Here is a 24,324-nt window from a genome sequence, read left to right on the forward strand (position 1 = left end):
TAAAGAAGTTTCTATAAACCAAGGAGAATGAGAAGACAAAATACAAAAATCTATGCAAAAACAGCTATGAACGGATGCTTAAGAGCAATAAATATGCATAAGAAGGAAGAGACTTATGGTGGATGCCCTCTCACAAAAGCTTCAGCAGTTGGAACACAATCAACAGAATATTCTTTCTAATAGCAAGAGAAAAGAAATTATAAAATCTGACCAAAGATAAATTAATGGGAAAATAAAAAAACAATGGAAAAATTAACTCAGTAAAAAATTGATTTGTGAAAGGATTAACAGAATCGATAAATCACTGGCAAAACTAACAAAAATAGGAAGGAGCAGACATTAATATTCAGGTTGAGGAATGAAACTGGAGAAATTACAACAGAACTCAATGAAATTAAAAGACTAATAACACCATCCTATGAAGGGCTGTACTCCAAGGAATACAATTTGGAAGGCATGGACAAATACCTGGAAAAACAAACTGTGCCCAGATTACCCCACAAGAACTTGAACAGACCCATAGCAAAAAAAACAAAAACAAAAAAGATAAAGATAAATTTATCAAGGAACTATCAACTAAAAAGAACCCTGGCCCAGATGGCTTCACAGGAGAATTCTACCAAGAAGGCAGGGAAGTGTTGACACCAATGCTACGTAAGTTCTTCCAGATCATAGAAAAGGGTGGTAAACTCCCAAACACATTCTACCACTGATACCAAAACACTGGCTCTGACAGGAATAGAGAGGTACAGGCCAATATCTCTAAAGAACAGAGATGCAAAAATCCTTAAAATCTTGACCAATAGAATACAGACTTTATAGAAAGAATAATCCACCATGACCAAGTGGGATTCATACCAGCGATGTAGGGTTGGTTCAGCGTTTGAAAATCCATCACCACCATCCACCACATTGAGAAGAAAAAGGATAAGGACCACATGATAATATGAAAAAACCCAGAAAAACCATTCAACAACATTCACCATTCAACAACATTCACCATTCAACAACATTCACCATTCAACAACATTCACCAGCCATTCCTAAGAAGAGGACTGGAAGGGAAATACCTCAATAAAATTCAAACTACATATGAAAATCCAACAGCCAATGTGTTACAATCAATGGAGAAAAGTTGAAAACATTCCAACTAAAAAAGGGAACTAGACAAGGATGCCCCTTGTCCTCACATTTATTCAACATAGTCCTGGAGATCTTATCTAATAATATGACAACAGAAGGATATCAAAGGTGTACGTCTGGGGAAAGAAGTGAAATTATTGCTATTTTCAGATATCATTGTATATATTGAAAATCCCAAAGCAGAAATCAATTGGATTGCTATGTGCAACTGATGGGATTACAGAAAAAAAGAGATCAAGAAGATAGTACCCTTCACAATCGCCAACATAAATTTAAATATCTAGGGATATACCTAATCAAAAAAACCCAAAAAACATCTGTCTGAGGAAAACAATAAAACACTAGTACAAGGAACCAAAAGGGACTTTCACAAATGCAAAAATATCCCATGCCTATGGATCGGTAGACTTAAGATTGTAAAGATGTCAATCCCACCTATGGTACTATGTAGGTTCATGCAATCCTGATATAAATACAAGCATAATTTTTTCAAAGAAATGGATAAACTGACTACTAACTTCAAATGGAAAAGGAAAAAACCCAGAATTGGCACAAAAAAACTCAAAAAAAGGAGAAAGTGGGGGACTTGCATTGCCTGACTTTAAAATTTATTATACAGCCACAACTGCCAAAATAGCATGGTACTGGTATAAAAAATAGATACTCAGACCAATAGATAAGAACAGAAAATCCAGAAATAAAAAGGGCAGAATACAGACAACCAATGTTTGATAAGGGACCCCAAAAATAAAATGGGAAGCAGGTGCCCTTTTTAACAAATGGTGCTGGAACACTAAATGTCAACCTGCAGAATTCACCAGGACCTTTACCTCACCCCATACACAAGGACAAAGTCAAGGTGGATCACAGATCTCAAGGTAAAACCCCAAACTATAGGGACATATGGATTGTGGTAAGCATTGTACCAGCTCCCAATAAAATGATTTTTTAAAAGAAAAAAATAGGGAAACGTTAAGAATGATAGCACAGGGAATATATGGGCGATCAGCAATACTGAAGGATGCTCACCCAGAGGAAGAGAAAATAGACATGTTGGGCATACCAAAGATAAAACAAATGTGGTGAAGAAAGTGGCTGGTGGCCAGCTATCAAAAGATATAGCATCTAGGCTCTTAGAGGCTTGAAGTTAATTAAGAAGAAAGAAAATGTTTTTGAAAACGATGGTGGCAACAATTGTACAATCATGCTTGAATTAACTGAACTATGGATTGTTACATCTGTAAGAGCTACCAATAAAATGGAAAGCAATGGGTTATTCAAGAGCACATATTCAGATTCTGTCAGCCTCATTCATAAAGTTTATAGCATTGGGGGTAAAACTCAAATTCAGTGTGCATTTCACACCACCATTTCTCCTACTAACATATTGACCCATCTGGATGATCACTTAGGGAGTAGAAAAATAAGACTCTGTTATGCTGCAAAACTATCTTCAGCAAAATCTGACCTCGGGTGTTATAATGATTATTAGTCTATAATTTCTTTATTCTGTTAGGTCACTTTTCTTTGGAACAGGTACCGATATGGACCTCTTCCTATAAGTTGGCCAAGTAGCTGTCTTCCAAATTTCTTAGCATAGACAAGTGTGTGCTTCCAGTACTTCATAAACTTGTTGAAACATTTCAATTGATATTCTATAAATTCCTGGGGAGTTGTTTTTGGCTAATGCTTTCCATACTTCCTACCATTAGATCTTAATCACATGCTACCTTTGAAATGATTGAATGTCAACTAGTTCAAAAAGAGTTAGTCAGCTAGAAGCAAATAGATGGCAACTGAAGGCAAGGGAATGAATGCAAGAGGAGAACCCAGGAGTAAACAAAAGACTATCGAGTACAGTGTATGTAGCCAAGCAGCCTCGCATAAGAGCGAAGTGTTAGTCCATCAGTTAGTTGGCTGGAGAAATAAATCCAGAGACACCCCTATGTGTATAAGAAAGAGTTTATATAAAAGAGCAATTGTATATTGAAAAAGCATCCCAGCCAAGTCCAGATCAAGTCCATAAGTCCAATATTAGCACATATGCCTGATACAAGTCCATAAATTCATCTTTAGCCTCATACAGCACATGCAATGAAGCAAATTCAGGAAAATGGCAGGAAATGGGTAGAAGGTCTTGAGGATCCAGTGGCAATGGAAGCATTCCAATGCTGGCACATGTCTCCACATGTCTCCTCCAGCGCTCTGAAAGTCTTAACAGCATGAAAGAGAAGACAGAGAAAGAGTGTGTGTTCTGCCTCCATGGAGGAAAACATGAGTTCCCAGAAGTCTCATGAGAAGGCCATGCCCTCACAGAAGCCTCATTAGCTATGACCTGATTGACAGGGTAGACTCCACCCCTTCATTCAAGTTGGCAGGAGATTATATAACTGTCACAGCAGAATAGTCTGTCTTATAACAAAAAGCATCTAAGAACCTAGGATGTTAAAACTTGCAAGTAGCCATATATATGTCTCCATTCATCTGGAGTTCACAATGAAGAAGAGTCAATCTTTGGAATTAGAAATAGCACCACCAAGAACATCAACATCCTATGTAGTGAGATCATAAGAAATAGATATCCTACTACCATTGCTTAATTTTTTTGTCAAAGATAGTATAGAAGAATCCTGATCAAAGGGGTGACAAGTGAAACAGGATTTCCAATTTTCAATGAAATCCAGTTCTAGAGCCATTGATGTTAGATGAACATCTGAAACTATTTACTAGATAAATCTCTAAACCTCAAACCAAAATGTTCCCCAGAAATCTACTTTAAACCAAAACAGTTTAGCTTCAGTATGTCTACCTTAAGCACTGAATGCTTTCAAAGACATATTTACATGGCATCAAACTGACAACAGCGCCTCAAATTTTTAGATGAAGAGCTGTGATTTTATATTAATTGTTGTAGAATAATGTGAAAAGGGATATCAAAAATGGTTACACAACTTTGAATGTTGCAAAAAATGTAATTGACTTTACATGCGTCATTTGCTATGTATGTTTCACAAAAAAAAATGAAATAACAAGAACAAGAAACTCAAGATGCACAGGGAAGATGCAGGTTAGTAGACCAGTTAGTAAAAAGATGTACATGCTCATTAATAGCTTTTATTTCACTATATGTTCAGAAGCAAGGTCATCAATGGAGACGCAGGAAGCTGGAGAATGAGAAAGCTTGCGAAGGTATGGAAAGGCTTGCTCAGCACTGAATTGTCCAGTGAATTTTCTAGGATAATCGCATTATCCAATAGAAATACAGTGCAATGAACATGTGTAAGTTTGCATTTTCCCAGTAGCTTCATTATGAAAGAAAGATAAACTGAAAATTCAGTTTTAATAATATATTTCACCTGCTCCTCCCCCCAGAAGAATTTACTTCATAGGACAGCACTGAAGCTGCAGCTCAGGGAGAGGGACACATCTGATCAGAGAACACAGGAGCAAATGAAGGAGGAGAAAGACAGAGTGGAGCACATCTTGGCCCACCAAGGCTTGAGGATGATATTCCCACTTAGAGCAGCCAATCCACAGAGAAGACCATATGGCCACCCCACTATGAGACACGACGTCCTTCACTGACCATAGTCCTACAGGGGATAACACTGGAGACACAGTGTGGGAATTTTGCCCGATCTGATCACACCACACCGAGGCAAAACACGAAGGGCGTGCAACAGAACAGCAAGGGGAACAGAGCAACAAAGTCCCCAGAGAATACCAAAAATAGGCTTTGGGGCCTGGGCTTGGCACCCCATCAGAATCCACCGAAAAACACTGCTAAAGGATAAAAAAACAGTCCTTTAACTAACTACAAGCTTTTCTTTTTTATTGTTGTGCTTTGTTTTGTTTTCTTGTGTTGCTTGGTTTTGCTCTGTCTTGTTTTTATGCATGTTATTATCTCTGCAAGTCTGTCTACATAAGATAGGCTGCATGACCAATCTGGAGGAGAAAACAACAGACCAACAGTTCTTAGGGGACATGGGAGAGGGGAAGGTGGGGGGAAATGAAGTGGTGTTAAGAACAAGTGATCCAAATCGGTGGTAAGCAGAGTGTAGGAGGCCTGGTAGGGCATGACCAAAGATAATGTAATGGAGAGAAATTATTGAAACCCAAATGAAGGCTGAGCATGATAATGGGACAAGAGGAAAGTAACAGGAAATAGAAGAGTTAGGAGGTAAAGGGCATTTATAGAGGTCTAAATAAAGGCATGTACATATGCAAATATATTTATATATGAGGATGGGGAAATAGATCCATGTGCATATAGTTATAGGTTTAATATTAAGATAGCAGGTGGACATTGAACCTCCACTCAAGTACTCCCTCAATTAAAGAATACTTTGTTTTATTAAACTGGCATTCCATGATGCACACCTTCCTGACACAATCACTGAGACAAAGCAGGTGCATAAGCAAATGTGAAGAAAGCTGATGGTGCCAGGCTATCAAAAGATATAGCATCTGGGGTCTTAAAGGCTTGAAGGTAAACAAGCAGCCATCTAGCTGAGAAGCAACAAAGCCCACATGGAAAAAGCACACCAGCCTGTGTGATCACGAGTTGTCGAAGGGATCAGGTATTAGGCATCAAAAAGTCATATCATTGTAAATGAGTGGGAGTTCAGAGTGGGGCCCCCAAGACCATCTGTAGGCAACTGGACATCTACAGAAGGGCCACAGGGAGGAGATGAGCCAGTCATGGTGCAGTGTAGCAACAATGAAACATACAACTTTCCTGTAGTTCCTAAATGCTACCTCCCCCACCTCCACCCCACTATCATGATCCCAATTCTACCTTACAAATCTGGCTAGACAAGAGGAAGTATACACTGGTACAGATAGGAAATGGAAACACCGGGAATCCAGGACAGATTACCCCTTCAGGACCAGTGCTGAGAGTGGCAATACCAGGAGGGTGAAAGGAGTATGGGGTGGAATGGGGAACCCATTACAGGGATTGACATATAACCTCCTGCCTCGGACACTGACAACAGAAAAGTGAGTGAAGAGAGATGTCAGACAGTGTAAGATATAACAAAATAATAATTTATAAATTATCAAAGGTTCATGCGCAAGCAGGGAGCGGGGGGGGGGGGAATGAGCTGATGCCAGGGTCCTAAGTGGAGAGCAAATGTTTTGAGAATGATGATGCTAATGAATGTACAAATGTGCTTTACACAATTGATGTATGTGTGGATTGTGATGAGTTGTATGAGCCCCCAATAAAATGATTTTTTTAAATAATAGATTTCATTTAATTTAACATAGCCCCAACACTGTCATTTCAACATAGAATAAGTATAAAAATTATTGATTACATATTTGTTTATATAACTAAGCCTTCAAAAGGCCATGGTGCATTTTACATTTTCAGTACACTTCCACTTAGCCTGGTCACATTTAGAGTGCTCATATATGTCAAATGATTATCATATGGGAAGGCACAGTAAATAAAATAGGACTAATGGAAAATACGGAGGACATCTTTGATACTCACAGTCATAAAATTAAGTGATCTTTTCATGGTTGTATGTTTTTCCTCAGCTTTATTCAGCCACTCATGCAGATGTGGAATGAGTGGAAAATTCATCTTTGCCAGGAATGGAATTTGGCTAATAGCTTCAGCTAAGGAAAAAAAGGGAGGGGAATTAGTGATTCTATATAATGAATTGATTACACAGATTAACTAGAGAATACAAATCATAGCATTTAGGATTGGTGCTGTGGGAGAGGAGGAAAGTAGAGGAAGCAAAAAGGTTATAGAAGAAATGGAGGTTCTAGTAGGCTCAAACAATTTTGAGAATTAAAATGACATGCAGGCTATAGGGCCAGACCCAGTCAGAGCCAAACTGACCCCTTCCCTAGAAGTATGTGCTACAACATTAAACCTACATGTTGGGAGAGGGGCCAGCATGCCATACCCACATGGAAGCAAAGCAAGAAGGAAAAAGAGAGTGAGGATTTGACCCCATAACAGCACATGAAGTCCTAAGGACAATGTCCCCACATGGAGTTGCTAAGGCACAGAGAGGATTGTAGGGTTGACAACACCTTGAGACCTGATGTCCCCTTGCTGGAATATACCAAAACAGAGGACAATATTGGAGACACATAGAGGGGAGTGAGTCCAGTCTGAACCCTCCACAGTGGGGTGAACCAAGAAAGGAACATAACAGATCAGCAATGGGAGCAAAGCAAAGCAAATACACAATGCCCCCGAAGAGCTCCCAAAATAGACTTAAGACAAGGAGGGGCAGTTCCTGGAGCCCTCCAGGACCAGTGGAGAGATAGTCATAAAGGTCAGTGGGCAGACCTGTAATTATCTATGCTTTTTCAATCTATCTGCTACTTATTATTATTGTTTATATATTTTTCTCTTTGTATTCCATTTTCTTTTCTTTTTATATTGTCCATGTTGTTGGTTTAGATAGGCCTGGGATGCAAGCCCAAGGAGAAAGCATTGAGACTGAAGGTTCAGGAGGGTCTTAGAGGGAAGAGGAGATGGAGGAAGGGACCAGTGAGAAAAAAACGCCATAAGGAATTAAAATCAACAAAGAGGACATACAGATCCTGGGGCTGTTGGAGCAACAGCAAACTAGCTAAGAGGAATTACTAAGAGGCAGAAGAAGGGAGAGCATGATGTTTCGAAAGGAGGAGGGTAAAAGGAATCAGAGGAACGATGTAGGAAGCAAAATTATGGCTAGAAGTATAAACATAGGTGTGCACTCATGCAAATATATTAATTCATAAAAATAGAGGTATTAGCCTAAGCACATATATTTATATGACAATACATTGAGGAAGTGGGCAGACTTCGGGTCTCTGTTCAAGTCCTCTCTCAACTCAAGAACACTTTGTTCTAACAACCAGGCTTTATGTTATGCTCACCCTCCTGGCATGATCACTGAAGGCAAAATGGGTGCATAAGCAAATCCGGTAAAAAGAGCTGATGATGTCTGACTATCAAAAGATAAAGAATCTGGGGTCTTAAAGGCTTGAAGTTAAACAAGCGGCCATCTAGCTGAGAAACAATAAGCCCACATGGAAGAAGCACAACAACCTGTATCATCATGAGGTGTTGATGGGATCAGGTAACAAGCATCAGAAGTCCCCAAACAAACAAATAAAAAAAACCCCAAAAACATTGTAGTGAACAAGGAGGGTGGGAGCAGAGAGTTTAAGCACATTTGTAGAGCATGGGACATTTCCCTTCACAGAAGAGTCATAAGGATGGGCTAAGTCAACCATGGTGAAATATAGCACCAATGAAACACACAATACTCCTCTGGTTCCTTGAGGCTTCCTCAACCCCCACTCTTATGACCCCAATCTTGTCTTTCACTGTAGGAACATGCACACCAGTACAGATAAGAGCTCACAACACACAGAGTTCAGGTCAGGTAAACCCCTCAAGAACAGAAATGGGAGTAGAGATACCAAGAGGGTAGGAGGATGCTGGGGAGACAGCAGTTGGTATAAGATATGAAAATAATAATAATTTATAATTTATGAAGGGGTCACAAGGAGGGTAGGGGAGAGGGAAGGTGAAAAGAAGAGGTGATACCAAGGTCTCAAATAGAAAGTAAATGTTTAGAAAATAATGATGGCAACATATGTACAAATATGCTTGATATAATTGATGTATGAATTGTTATAAGTTGTAAGAGCCCCCAATAAAATTATCTTTAAAAAATGACATTAAGTATATGAAGATGTCTAAAATAACGTCTGCCCTGAGAAGGCTGAGCTTGATGGCAATCATAACCAATAACCATGCTTTAAAATGTAATGAATTCCAAAAAATGCTCTGTTTGGGTTAGAGGAAGAGGTGATGCACACTTGATGAAACAATCCACTCATGGTAAACTGGGCCTTGAAGGATGAATAGGATTTTAATCAGACTGTAGAAGGTAATCACAACACCTTTTTATTTAACAGGTTTATTGGCATATACTTCACATATCATAGAATTCATTAGTTCAATTACATAAAAAATATTTCAATCACCACAATCAGTTTTAGAACAGTTTCTTCATTCTTGTATTCATCGTTATTAGCTCCCCATTTCCCCACAACTTTTCCAGCTATGCCCCCAAGGAACCATTAAAAGAGAGCAAAAAAATGTAAAATTAGAACAACTTAAAAATGATAAGGTGCTAAATGTTAACAACTGCATGAGCAATACTCTACCTTCCAATGCATTCTGCATGATAGCAAGGCTATTTACATCCCTAGTGTGTGGTCAGAGGAGAGTCACCACAGGATTAATCCACGTATTTTCCCCCTCACTTTTTTAAACTGAAACAACTTTAAAATGAGTCAGAGAGATCAAATAATAGAATATTACATTTAAATCAAACTACACAAGCCATAATCACCTTAATAATGGCCTCTGTCAGGTAACAATGCTATTTACTTGCCTCAATTATGGTCAGAGGAAATACACTGGAGACTTTTAATCCATGTGTGGATACTGCACATGGATTTTTGGCTTCCAGTGTCACCCATAGCCTTCTGAAAACCAGGTGTTCACAATTTAAACTTCGATACTGTTCCCTCCTTTGGATTTGGATAATATAATTTATAAACCTTGGGGTCATATGGGTTTGCATTCTTCTTCCATGAGGACTGAGTTGATGCCTCAGTCAGATGGCTGCTTAAGGACTAAAGTGCACCTAACTCAAGCCAGGATATTTCAGTTACCTTATATGATTGTGAAGGTTGGGCTACGAATAAGAAAGACTACAGAAGAATTATGTATTTCAATTATAGTGTTGAGAGAATAAAAGAATGTTGACAGTATCAAGGACTACAGTGGAACAAAAAATACTGTATGTCTTGTAAGAAATACAACCAGAGTGCTCCTTAGAAATGCGAATGGTGACTTCCGGGAAGATGGCGACCTAGTAACACATATCAGAGGGACTCTGCAGAAATCAACTCAGGAGAGTTACTAAGAGGGAAATTGAACACTGCTGGATCACAGGAGGAGCATCATAAAGATAAGTAGGCACAGATCCACAAGGTTTTGAGGGGCTGGGGGCTTTTGGCTTACCACAGTGGAGGCTGGTTAGAGTTTGACTTTAGCCCTGCCCCTGTCTTGACTGGAGCTAGGACCATTTGGAGCCGGCACAGGAGCTTAATCTCAACACAGCCAAATCTTGCCACCACCTTGGAGCAAGGATTAAACCCTTGTAGCCCCGGGCAGGGATTGGGGCTCAGCAATATTGTTACTTTTGTTTCCCTCTATTATCTCTATCTCCCCATAGTCTCAGTGGGCTTAGTTTTTAACTTTTTCTCCTCTTTGTCTCTTCCCTGTAATCTCACACACCACTGTAGACCTCCAGACCACTTCCCTTAGCCTAGAACATTTATGCCTGCCCCCCACCCAGTTAGTTGAGCTCCACCCTGTGAAATGTAGCCCAAGGCAGAGGGAAGCCCGGCAGATGTCCATGAGGGGATACTCTGCCCAACTTTTTACAGGGGAATTCCTGCCTGTGTGGCTGGAGGAGCTCCTATTTTTCCTGTTATCCCATGTGACTATGGGAACTTCTTCCTGCCTACCTTAGTGACTCACACAGCCTAAGGCAGCTCAGTCAACAGCCTCCAATGTTCCAAGCTGCTGCAGGAACTTCTGCCCAACTTCCACAGTGATCTACCTGGCCAGGGCAATTCTGCCCACCATTCCCAGTATTTTACACCAAAGCAGGCAACCACCAGCCTTCTGGGGCACTCACCTTGAGAGTGAAGCCACAGGAGGATAAAGTGGTAGGCTAATTCCATCATGAAATTAGCTGTAGGCAGTTCAAAGAAGCATTCCTACAAGTCTCCCAGAAATATCCAGTGCTCTTCAACTCCCTGGAAAACAGCACCTGTGTCCTTTAAACAATGCAACTCAAACAGCAATCAGCCCCACCAACCTCAACGATAAAACAGGAGAAACAAATGCAATGGAAGAAGATGTCGTGAACCTAACAGCATGCATAGAAGAAGCAGACAATGAGCTGCCACAAAAAGAAATTTCCAGAATGATGCTTGGAGTCATACAGGATATGAGGGTAACAATATAGAAAAAGGATGAAATGATAGAGGAGATAAGTACATACACCAAAGGGAAATATAAGAGCTTAAGGAGGAGATAACAAAACCAGTAGCAGACTCGCGGACCTCAAGAATCGACTGGAGGAAGAAGAGAACTGCACCAGTGACTTGGAAGACAGCCAAGCAGACTTTAACAAACATGAACAAAAAATCTAATAAGATCATCAGAGAAGCTGAAGAAAACCTAAGAGCTAGCCCTGATGCTATGAAGAGGAACAACATCAGAATAATTGGATTACTGAAGGAAGATGCAACAAAGAAGTCATCTGCAACAATTGTGAGAGAATTATTGGAGGAAAACTTCCCAAGCTTAATGAATGAAAACCAGGCAAGCATTCAGGAGGCTGAAAGAACACCAGCTAGACTATATCCCAAGAAGAAGTCACCAAGGCACATAATAGCTAAACTATCCAACTTTCAGGAAAAGGAGAAAATCATGAAAACAGCTAGGAAAAAACAAGCAATCACAAATAAAGGTTCCCAAATAAGTATATGATCAGACCTATCAGCAGAAACGAAGAAGAGAGGAGAGAGTGAAATAACATATTCCAAAATTTGAAGGAAAACATGCAAACCCAAGAATACTCTAACCAGCAAAATTATCAATCAAGATAGATGGAGAAGTAAGAGTCTTCCCAGACAAGAAAAAACTCAAAGAATACATTAGAAGAAACCCAGCCCTACAAAATATTCTTGCTAACCCATTATGGGCAGAAGAACAACACTCACCAAGCATAAATAAGAGACCGCCACATAGAACAACCTCACCCAGAGGGCAAAAAAAGAGAAAACAGACCCCCAAATAGCATTGGCTTAAGGATGGAAAGAAGTCAAGAATGATACACACACACACACATGCACAAGACACTACTAAGAAAGGAAGGTAGGAAAACACCCAACACAAAAGTTATAAGATGACATCACAGAGTCCGCAGATGGAGATAATAACCCTGATTATCTATGGATTGAACTCACAACCCATCAATCTGCTGCCTACAGGAAACACATCTCAAGGCTACAGACAAAAATGGGCTGAGAATCAACAACTGGAGAAAGTCATACCAAGCAAATAGTAATTCAAAAAAAGCAGGGGTTGCAATCCTAATCTCGGATAAAATTGACCTCAAAGTACAAACCATAAAAAAAGAGATAAAGAGGGACACTATACAATTCTCAAGGGAAAGGTAGACAAAGAACAACTAAGCATTGTAAACATATATTCCCCAAAAGAGACCTGCTGAATACGTCAACAAAACACTCCAAAAGATGAAAAAGAAATCACAGCCTCAATAATTATACTGGGTGACTTCAATGCACCACTCTCTGAGAAAAGGAAATTACAGGAAAAGAAACTCAACAGGAGGCTAGAGATCTAAACACTACAATTAGACAATTTGACCTGATAGACATTTACAGAACTTTTCATCCAAATACAAAATAAATTCGCATTCTTTTCAAGTCCGCATAACACATATTTGAAGATAGACCACATGCTGGGGCTTACGATGAATCTACATACATTAAAGCACATTGATATACAGACGTGTCTCTCTGACTACTGTGCCATAAGGCTGGAAATCAACAAAAGGAAGACAAAGAAAACAAAGCAAACAATTGGAGGATGAGCAACTCTCTATTGCAAAGGGAGTGCATACTGGCACAGATCAGAGATGAAATTAGAAAACTTCTTAAAACCAATGAGAATGAGAGCACGACATACCAAAACTTCTGGGACACATCAAAGGCAGTTATCAGAGGAAGTTTCATAGCAATACATGCACACCTGAAAATGGAAGAGAGACTTGTGATTGATATGCTGGCACAAAGTTTACAACAACTAGAGCAGAGTCAGTAGGACAATCCTACTATTAGCAAAAGAAAAGAAATAATAAAAATCAGGGCTGAGATTTAGGAGAGGGAAAATAAGAAAACTATGGGAAAATGCTGCTAAAAGTTGGTTCTTTTAAAGGATAAACAGAATTGACAGACCACTGACAAACCTAACCAAAGAAAGGAGAGAACAAATTTCAATAGAAAGAATGAGGGATGAAAGAGGGGACATTACAACAGATCCTAATGAAAGCAAAAGGATAATTACATAGTACTATGAAGGATTGTACTCCAATGAATTCAACAATTTGGAAGACATGGACAAATTCTTTGAAAAATAATGCCTCCCTAAATATCCCCAAATGAAGTCAAGAATCTCAACAGACCTATAGCAATAGAAGAAATAGACAAGGTTATCAAGGGATTACCAATAAAAAAATCCCTTGGACCAGATGGCCTCACTGGAGAATACTACCAAGCATTTAGGGAAGAACTAACACCAATCCTACACAAACTCTTCCTGATCATAGAAAAAGAAGGCAAACTCCCAAACTCTTCTATGAAGCAAGTATAACTCTGATACCAAAATCGGGTAAGGATTCCCCAAAAATTGAGAACTACAGACCAATATCCCTAACGAACATCAATGTAAAAATCCTTAACAAAAGTATATAAAACAATTCACCATGACCAAGTGGGTTTCATACCAATGATGCAGGGATGGTTCAACATATGAAGACCATTAGTATCATTCACCACATTGACATGAAAAACTATTAAGAACCACATGATAATATGGATAGATACAGAAAAATCATTTGACAACATCCAATACCAATTCCTGTTTAAGACACTTGAGAAGATAGGAATGGAAGGAAAATTCTTCAAGACAGTACAAGCTATATATGACAAACCAACAGCCAACGTGGTAGTCAATGGAGAAAAGATGACAGGCTGTTGTGGATTTTTGCCTGTGACTTAATCAGACTAGAACTATACAGATGGGTTTTTGACTCCAACTGTCCTCCACAGCCTTCCACAAATTATGTGTTCACAATTTTAGCTCTGATATTTTCCCTTGATCATATTTGAATCTTATTATTGACATCGTCACACAATCAGGTGTGCTTCTTCCATGTGAGCTTAGTTGACTTCTTACTTAGATGACTGCATGTTTGAATACAAGCTTTTAAGACCTCAGACATTATTCTGATTGATGACCGAGTACCATTTGCTTCTTTCACCACACTTTGCTGTAGCATCATTTCATGAAGGTGAGTATCAAGCAGGCTATGTTATCAGAACTCTTCTTAGACTGGGACTAGAGTTCAGTGGTGGCCCAGAATCTATCTTCTTATCCCTGGGATATTCATAACTCAGGTTTACTTTGGCAATTGTATTTTTTTAATCATCTTATTGTGGCTCTTACAGCTCTTATCACAATCCATGGCAGTTGTGTTATGAGAAATTCAAACTCCATAAGATCAGCAACCCCAACAACAAACAACTAGCATACAACAAAAGACAAACAGAAACAAGTAATCTAAAGGCAGAAAAACCCATAGGAACAGTAAAGTAAACAAGCACTTACTCAAAGCAAGACCGTTTTGTTCGAATAAATTGGCATTCCATGATGCACACCTTCCCAACATGATTGCTGAAGAAAAATGTGTGCATAAGCAAATGTGTTGAAGAAAGCTGACAGTGCCTGGCTACCAAAAGATATAGTGGCTGGGGTCTTAAAGGCTTGAAGATAAACAAGAGGCCATCTAGCTAAGAAACATCAAAGCCCACATAGAAGAAGCACACCAGCTTGGCTGACCACGAGGTATAAAAGAGACCAGTTGTCAGACATCCAAGAGCTAAAAACCATATCAATGGGTGCTCACCTTCCTGACACAACCACTGAAGACAGACATTTGCATAAGCAAATGGTCGAAGAAAGCTAATGGTGCCCGGCTATTAAAAGACATAGCTTCTAGGGTCTTAAAAGCTTGAAGATAAACAAGTGGCCATCTAGCTGAGAAGCAACAAAGGCCACATGGAAGAAACACACCAGGCTGTGTGACCACGAGCTGTCGATGAGATCAGGTATTAAGCATCAAGGAACATAAAATCTTATTATTGAAAAGGTGGGTGAGTGCAGAGTGGAGACTCAAAGCCCAAAGGTAGCCAACTGGACACCCCTTGCTGAGGGGTTGTGGGGAGGAGATGAACCAGCCTGGGTGCAGGGTAGCAATGATAAAATATTTAACTTTCCTCTAGTTCTTAAATACTTCCCCCCCACACCCCCAACCCTCACTATCATGATCCCAATACTACCTTGCAAATCTGGCTAGACCAGAGGATGTACATTGGTACAGATAGCAACTGGAAACACAGGGAATCCAGGACAGATGACTCCTCCAGAACCAGTGATGAGAGTGGCGATGCCTGGAGGGTGGAGAGAATGTGGGGTAGAAAGGGGGAATGTATTACAGGAATCTACACATAGTATCGTCCATGGGGGAGGGACAGCAGAGAAGAGGGCAGGGGGAGACGTCAGATAGTGTAATATATGACAAAATAATAATAATTTATGAATGATGAAGGGTTAATGAGGTGGGGGGAGTTGGAAGGGAGGGGGGAAATGAGCAGCAGATATTAAGGGCTCAAGTAGAAGGCAAATGTTTTGAGAATTATGATGGCAACAAATGTACATATGTTTTGACACAATGGATGTATGTATGGATTGTGAAAAGAATTGTACGAGCCCCAATAAAATGATTTTAATTTTTTTTAAAAAGAAAAGTCTATGCTACACCAAAAAACAAACAAACCAGAAAACCTTGTCAATCATCCCCTGGGTTATAAGGTGAGTGTACTTGTAACATCATTAATTTTTCCAATGACACATCACTCTGGATACTGTAAGGATGAGGAGTCTATGCAAGTACAGTTCCACTGTGAGCCACATCCCATGAGCTGTTGCTCCACACAGTTCCATCTCCCATTCCACCGAGATGTTATCCTAGGCATCGGGGTGAGGTGGGATGGGTGATGGCAGGGGGAAAACTTCCTAGATCAGTTCCACAGGCCTGGGGCAGCCACTCTCTAGTTTCCTTTTCCATTCAAATACCCCAGCCCTCAGTCTGAGGGTGCAGACAACTTTGATGCAGGTCTCAGTTCATTCTGTTGAGCATTTATGTTCAATCTTTCTGATGTAGCCCCTGGGTTATGTGATGCTGCCCACAAGGGCAGCATCCAAGTTCTTCATAGTGTTTAGTCCATGGCGTGTTTCACTGAGGGGTGGTTAGAAATCTTTACACAGTGTCTACCTAGGAACATAAAATCTGGACCATTGTACCCTAGGTTCCCTACAATCCTTGTTGAACATCCTTTCCTGATGTGCAGCTACATCTCCCCCAATTATCCACCATACTCACGAACAGAATTATCAGTGTCTTTTCCAAAATGTAGATGATGCTCTCCCAGAGTCTTGACCTGATTTTCCAGCAAGTTTCTCCTTCCATTAATGTGTTTGGGGGGGAGGGGAGTATCAATTGATTTGCCCCAGCTTTGTCTCAATGCTTTATATCCTTAAATGGATGCTCTTCTCCCATTTCCCCACTCTTGAAAGAGTGACCCCAGGAATGTGAGGTCTCCTTCAAGTTGGCTCTTGAGAAGTATGCAAAAGGTAGGTAATGTATAGTTTATGGCCGGTAGGTAGCCTTCTCCCCTTTTGCTCAGGAACTGGTCTCTAACATTGGTTTAATTGGTGTTTCTTTTTATAGTCGTGGACTCAAACAGTACTTGTTCTTTCATGATTGACTTTTTCACTCAGTAAAATGGTTTTCAGGTCCTTCCATGTCATGTGTTTCATGCTTTCATCACTGTTTTTTAGGGATGCATGTGTTTATGTACCACAGTTTTTTTATCCATTCTTCCACTGTTGGACATTTGTACTACTTCCAGTTTCTTGCTATTGTGAATAGTGCTGCTGTGAACATGGGAGAGCATACCTCCATTTGTGTTGTCTCTAATTTCCTCAGGGTATATGCTTAAGAGTGGTATTGCTGTGTCATATGGGATTACAATTCCTAGTTCCTTTAAGTATTGCCATATCATTTTGCACAGCCGTATGTATTTACAAGTCTACCAACAGTGTACACAGAGTTCTAATCTCTCCATATCATGTCCAACATTTGTTGTTTTAGCATTTTTATTTTTGGGTTATCATTGTGGGTATAACATAGTATCTCATTGTAGTTTTAATTTGCATCTCCCTGACGGCTAGTAATCTTGAGCATTTTTTCATGTTTTTGTTAGCCATTTGTTTTTCATTTCTAGTAAATTGTCTGTTCATATCTTTTTCCTATTTCTTAATTGGGTCTCTTGTTATTTTATTATTGAGATGTTGTAGAGTTCTGTATATTTTGGTAATTACCCCTTTGTCTGATGTGTCGTTGGCAGTTGTCATTTTGCTTAATGTATGTGTGTGTTGTGTTTAGCTTCTTTGTTCTCCCTATGTCATTTATTTGCTTTGGTGCTTCCTCTGTGTGTGTGTTGGTTTTTGTGAGGAATTGTCTTGTATGTTGGTTTCAAATTTGTATGTTGCTTCTGATGGTTTTTTGGCCACAGTACTTCATTGAGTATTTTTGTAGTGGTGGTTTTGCTTTTGTGAATTCCTTTAATTTCTCCTTGTCTTAGAATACTTTGATTGATAATTTTGCTGGATACAGGAATCTAGATTGATTTTTTTCCCCTTTAGTACTCTATATGTCATTCCATTGTCTTCTTGCCTGCATGGTTTCTGCTGAGAAATCTGAGGTTATTCTAATTTCTGACCCTTTGTATGTAATTGGTCTTTTTTCTCTAGCTGATTGATAAAGTTTATTGTGTCAGCCTGGCCGATAAACACAAGTAGGATTAACTGAAGGGCAGAGGGATAAATGGCTCAGCGAGCCTCACCTTGGTTGTTCTGTGCTCTCAAAACTTGAAGGACTGCTAGTGTCTCACTGCGTTATAATTTAACTGTGAATTTCTTGTATTATCTATCTGAATATTATTTAATGGTTTATTTCTTGAATTATATATCTATCTTTATAAATATATTTTTATATAATTACTAGCAATCTGGTTTGTCTCTCTAGAGAACCTTGTCCAATACATTTTGGTACAAGGAGTGCTTCTAGAGAAATAAACTATAAATATGGATTTCTTAAATTGGTTTTCCAACCTATTTAGTCTTGATGGGGATACATTTACTACCCATACTAATCCATGGTGTGAAATAGCAAAGATAATACCTAAAGTAGCACCTAAAGTAGATGACGTGCTGGATAAAGGAGATGCTCTAGGCAATCGTATATTTGATATTTTCCAGGAGTTTTGTGATAATGACAAGTATACAGAAGCTGGTTGACTGGTCCTTCGTACAATGGAAAGTGTTATTAAGGAAAGGGATGATCTCAGAGCCTCAAAGGCATGCCTCAGGTGCAGACTAACAGATTTGAAAACTTCCATCTGTGCTACAAAGGAGAGCCTTCTCTCCTCTAGTAAAAGAGCTGACATTGCTGAGAACCAGGTCCAGAATCTCATTATACGAGTGGCTGAATTACAACAGCAGCTGAATTGCAGATCTAGAGTAGTGTCTGAAACCAAAGTAAGAGCATTAATTGGGAAAAGTTGGGACCCTGAAACATGGGATGGGAACATATGGGCTGATGATCCAGAAGAAGAGGATATTGAGCCCTTAGAAACACCTGAGCAGATTAGCCAAACTATTCAAGTTGATATGCCAGGTGGGCTGCATCAGTAGCATTACCTGAGGAAGATGCCTCGCAAGATATTGCTGAGAGCACCCAGGAAACACCCTCACCACCCATTATTTCCTCAAGACCTGTCACTAAAGTTAAGTCTCAGAAAACTCCTAAAGGTGAGGTTGAGAGGATTATCCAAGAAGAAGCGCGCTACACACATAAAGACCTGCTCGAGTTCTCAAATACGTACAAGCAAAAGCCTGGAGAATACCCCTGGGAATGGTTACTAAGCGTGTGGGATACTGGTGCATGAAATGTAATATTAGACCGGTCTGAGTTTCTGGATATGGGACCCCTAAGCACAGACTCTTCTTTCAATGTCTCTGCAAGACAGGCTAAAAAAGGATCTAAGTCTTTATTTGGTTGGTTCAATGAAGCATGGACTGCCAGATGGCCTAGATTAGACCAACTTGAAGTACCTGACCTACCTTGGTACACTGTAGAGGAAGGCATCCAAAAGCTTAGAGAAACTGGTATGTTAGAATGGATCTATCAAGATATTCCCATAGATCCAAAAAGGGGGTGTTCTGAAGACATACCCTTTACCACAACCATAAGGAACAAGTTTGTGAAGTGGGCCCCAGCATCTCTTAAGACTCCTGTAATTGCTATTCTATGTGCACCAGGATTAACAGTGGGCACTGCCCTAAACAAACTCCGACATTTGCCCACAATGGGGCTGATTGGTCCCCATGATGGTAGAGGGCAGGTGTCAGCACTGAATCAACAGAGACAGGGTGGGCATGGTTATAATAGACAACAAGTTTTCAATAATAATCAAAGCAACCTGTCTCGTGTGGAATTATGGCATTGGCTACTTAGCCACGGTGTCCCTAGGAATGAAATAGATGGGAAGCCTACTAAATATTTACGTGATCTGTATAGGCAAAAGAATGGTAGATCAGGTGAACAGCAGAATAGACAGTCACGATCTGGTTTGTCTCTCTAGAGAACCTTGTCCAATACACTGATCTTAGAATTTTTTTCCCTTGTCATTGATGTGAGACTAGCTACAATATGCCAGGGAGTTTTCCTTTTGGAATCTCTCCTGGCTCGGGTTCTTTCAACTTCCTGAAAAATTATCTTTTTCTCCTTTAGACTCCTGGACTGTTCTCTGTGTGGAATGTTCGCTTCTTCTTCTTCTGGAATCCCTGTAAGATGCAGGCTTTTCCTCTTAATTGTGTCCCACAGTGTTCTCAAGCTTTCTTGGTTTCTTTTGCATTTTTTGTTGTTGTTATATGTTCTTTTAAGTTGTAATCTATTGGTTTGTCTTCCAGGTCCTGAATTTGGGTTTCCATCTCTTCTATCGTTTCTCTGTTCTTTAATAGCTTCATATTTTTCCTTTAGAGTATTGTTTAATTCTGCTATTTTAATGTTTGGTTTTGTTGTTGTTTCTGTTTGGAGTTTCTCTAATGAGGTTATGCTTTCTATATGTTTCTATATGTTTTCTCTCCCTCTTTCTTCAACTATTCATGAGTGCAATCATTATTGCTTTTAAATAAATTTTCCTGGTAAATCCAAAGCCTATTCAATTTCTGGCATTTCACTTAAGTCTGATTGGTATTTGGTTATTGGTTTCGGTTTCTCTTGTTTTTTGTTGTTGTGTGTGTGTGTGTGTTTGTGTGTGTACAGCAGTATCTTCTGTTGTTTTCTTGATATCTTGGAATTGTTATTAGAGGTGCTAGGTAAGTGGTGCTATTTGGGTAGTTAACTCTATTAGGTGGTGCAGTATGGGGGAAATGGACAGTTTGTATTAGGTTTCTGCGGGAGAGAGTTACATTAGGCATTAGGGAGTGATCACAAAGTGGAGGAAGAAGTGCTAGGGGTGGGAGAGCAAAAAAAGCAGATTTTTTTAAAGTGTGTGTGTGTGAGATCAGGTAATGTTATTTGGCAGGTTAAAGGAAAGGAGAGATCAGGCCCCCAAAATGCCTGATATGCAATAATGGATGTATGGGTACTAATATTTGATAGAAAATATTTTTAAATGCAGTAATAGTGTCAGCTTTTGGTTTTATGAGGATGAGAAAGTAACCATTTGACAAGAAGAAAAGTGAAACTAAAAGATAGGTTAAGAGTGTTGTAAAGTAAAACATTAGATATTTAGATTACATTTTTAAAAGATTAAAGGAAAGGACAAGAGATGAAAGTATTAAGAATAGGAAGAGGAGAAATAATACCAGCGTAAGAAGCAGAGGAGCTGTAAACGGATGTTTGTTTGGGCTCCAAGCTTTGCCCATGAGCTTAATTTCTGTTGTGGGTCTAACTTCTGGAGTGATAGTGTTAGGTAGCTAGGAAATGAACAAATTAAATCGGAAGGAAAAAACAAAGTAGTATAAATATTTCACTATCCTTATGTACTCCTAAAAAGGGGGAAGTCCTGATTGATGATTTATTATAAGAATCTGTGTTGTCCTGAAGGGATCATCTGTCCTGGATTCCCTGTTCCAATTCCTACCTGTACCAATGTACACCCTCTGGTCTAGCCAGATTTGTAAGTTAGATTTGGGATCATGATAGTGGGGGGAGGGGGAGAAGCATTTAGGAACTAGAGGAAAGTTGTATGTTTAATCGTTGATACACTGCACCCTGACTGGCTTGTCTCCTTCCCACGACCCTTCTGTAAAGGACTGTTGAGTTGCCCACAGGTGAGCTTTGGGTCTCCACTCTGCAGTCACACTCATTTACAATGATATGACTTTTTGTTCTTTGATGCCTGATACCTGATCCCTTCGACATCTCATGGTCACACAGACTGGTGTGCTTATCAAGGGTTCATGAGGGAGGGGGGAGCGGGGAGGGAATGCGAAAAATGAGGAGCTGATATCAAGGGCTCAAGTAGGAAAGCAATGTTTTGAGAATGATGATAACAACAAATGTACAAATGTGCTTGACACATTTGGATGGATGGATGGATTGTTCTATGGATTGTACGAGCGCCCAATAAAATAATTTTTTAAAAGAAAAGAAAACAAACCAAAACCAAAAAGAATCTGTGTTGTGTCATATCAGCATAAAGCAGGGAACTAGTAGAGAGGTCTGAGGGGCCAGCCCCAATCCCAACTGCATGGACAGCTGCCCCTGCCACCAGAAGAATTTACTTCAGAAGACAGCACTGAGGCTACACAGCTCAGGGAGCGGGACATGTTTGATCAGAGCACACGGAAGCAAATGAAGGGGGAGGAAGAGAGAGTGGAGCACACCTGGCCCACAAAGCCTTGCGGATGATATCCCTGCTCAGAGCAGCCAATCCCGGAGAGGACCATATGGCCAGCCAGACTATGAGACATGACATCCCTCAATGACCCATAGCCCTACAGGGGACAACACTGGAGACACAGGGTGAGAATTGTGCCCGAGCTGACCCTACCACACTGAGGCAAAACACTAAGGGTGTGCAACAGAACAGCCAAAGGAGCAAAGCAAGGAAGTCCTGAAGGAGTACCAAAAGTAGACTTTGGGGGCAGGGCGTGACACTCCATCAGATTTGACCTTGAAGGTCAACAAACAGACCTTGAACTATTTATAGGCTTTTCTCTGTTGTTGTTTTTTTGGTCGTTTTTGTAGTTGTTTTTTGTTGCTTTGTTTTGCTCTGCCTTGTTTTTGTGCATATTATTATATTGTTTTGTGTATTTATATAAAGAATCTGTGTTGTGTGCTATCCCCACTATTGGGGAGCCTTATCTGTGGGATATCCACTGGGGGTCTTCTGGTGTGACTAGAGAGCCAAAGCAATTTATATTTTTATTTTCCCTGGTCTCAGTCTGTTCCCTTAGAATTATGACCCTGTTCCTCTGCTGCATCTCACCGCAGCTAGCTCCTCGGTTTGTCGACCTTGGAACCTGACCTCAGGTGGCTAGGTTCCATGGAGACATGACCAAGGGGATTCTAATTGGCCGATGCTGCTCTCTAATTTTAGTAAATTTATGGTTACTTTTCTTTATTTTGAAAATCCTGTGGTCTGGAGGTGAAATCACTTCCTGGCTCCTTTGTGCTGTTCTCTGCACAGTCCTGCTGTGTGCTACTTGATCACTAACTTGCCAGGATGCCTCCAACACTTAACCCCATTTCTAAAGACTAATCCGGTGATGCAGCTACTGGTCCAACTGCCACTGGAAATGCCCAGACAAATTCCAACCCTGACATCAAAATGTCAAGTCGCCCTCCTCCTTGACTGCTGCCCTCTCTGTTTTCTATTTTCTTTGGTATAATGTTTATTACTGTATTGCTGAATCATATGGTAATTTTGTTTGGCTTTGGAGCAAACATTGAACTACTTTCTATAATGACTGCATCTAAGAAAAAGGAGACAAACTTAAAATCAGGAAAAGCATACATCAGGATTATATCCCTTCACCATAATTATGCAATCTATATGTTGAACAACAAACTGAGAACCTCTACCATATAAAGAAGAGAAGAACACAACCTCAATATGGAGGAAGGCTCATTAAAAACCTGCAATATGCAGAGTGCTTGCTGAAAGCAAAGAGGACTTGAAGTACTTACTGACAAACGATCAAAGATTATAGGCTTCAATCGAGTAAACCTCAAAGAAAATAAAATCCCTCTCTATCAGACCAATAAATAGGGCTGTGCAGTAATACCAGGGAAGTACAGTATGAGACCAAAAGGTCAACAATTGCCCGTCATAAAGCTGAGAAGGCAGGAAGTGACAGGAAAGAAGGAAGAATGGAAACAATAAACAGATAGAGGGGGTGAGATGAATTCGGTAACTTAGTAAGGATTTCAATCATTGTTGTGAAGCAAAATGTATATGAGCTGTGGAATGGAAAACCAATATACTCGGTAAACTTTTAATAAATAATAAAAAGTTAAGCATGCACATGCACATTAGCAAAGAACCACATTTCTAGAAATTATAATGATAGTGACAAATTTAAAAATGTGGTTAGCTTAAACACCTGGTTAAATGTATCTGACAAAAGAATTAATGAACTGGTTGACATATGAAAAATTATTCATAATGAAAGTTAAGAAAAATTGATATGGGAAATACAAATAAGAGGTTAATTAGCACGGAAAACAGATTAGTGAACATACATTTACAGGAAAAACAAGAGAGATGACATTCAAAGAAAATAATGGATGAAATGTATTTAGGTCTGAGTAGAGACATGAGTCATTTAATTGATTCAGAAATGAAAAAAATCCTCAGAAAAATAAATTAAATAAGATTCAAATCTGAACTCATTAAATTAAAACTCTTAAAAGCGATGAGAGTGAAAAAGACAAACGACATTCAAAGGATGGCAAGACAGCATACTTCTCAACCACAACAGTTTAGACCAAAGGGAATGGACTCATACCTCCCAATAGCTGTCAACTGATATGTCTTAATTAAACTTAACTCTCATTTGAATCTGAAAACAACAGAAATACACTTTGATTTAAAGTATTTTCGGAGGATTGTGTCAAAACATGGTGG

The 24,324-nt window shown here is 39.6% G+C and overlaps 1 long non-coding RNA gene across 2 annotated transcripts in view; it reads right to left on the minus strand.

Moving 5' to 3' along the window:
• The window catches only part of LOC142460858 (uncharacterized), a 108,570-nt gene that overhangs the window by 75,224 nt on the left and 9,022 nt on the right, over positions 1-24,324 (minus strand). Inside the window, exons 2-3 of one of the 2 annotated variants that reach the window (XR_012786848.1) lie at positions 10,884-11,004; positions 6,644-6,771 (exon numbers count right to left, since the gene is read on the minus strand). This is a non-coding gene — a long non-coding RNA (uncharacterized LOC142460858). The remainder of the gene's footprint in view (positions 1-6,643; positions 6,772-10,883; positions 11,005-24,324) is intronic. The other variant, XR_012786847.1, reaches the window with a different exon arrangement.

This window comes from Tenrec ecaudatus, chromosome 11 (genome assembly GCF_050624435.1).
Source record: "Tenrec ecaudatus isolate mTenEca1 chromosome 11, mTenEca1.hap1, whole genome shotgun sequence".
NCBI lineage: Eukaryota > Metazoa > Chordata > Mammalia > Afrosoricida > Tenrecidae > Tenrec > Tenrec ecaudatus.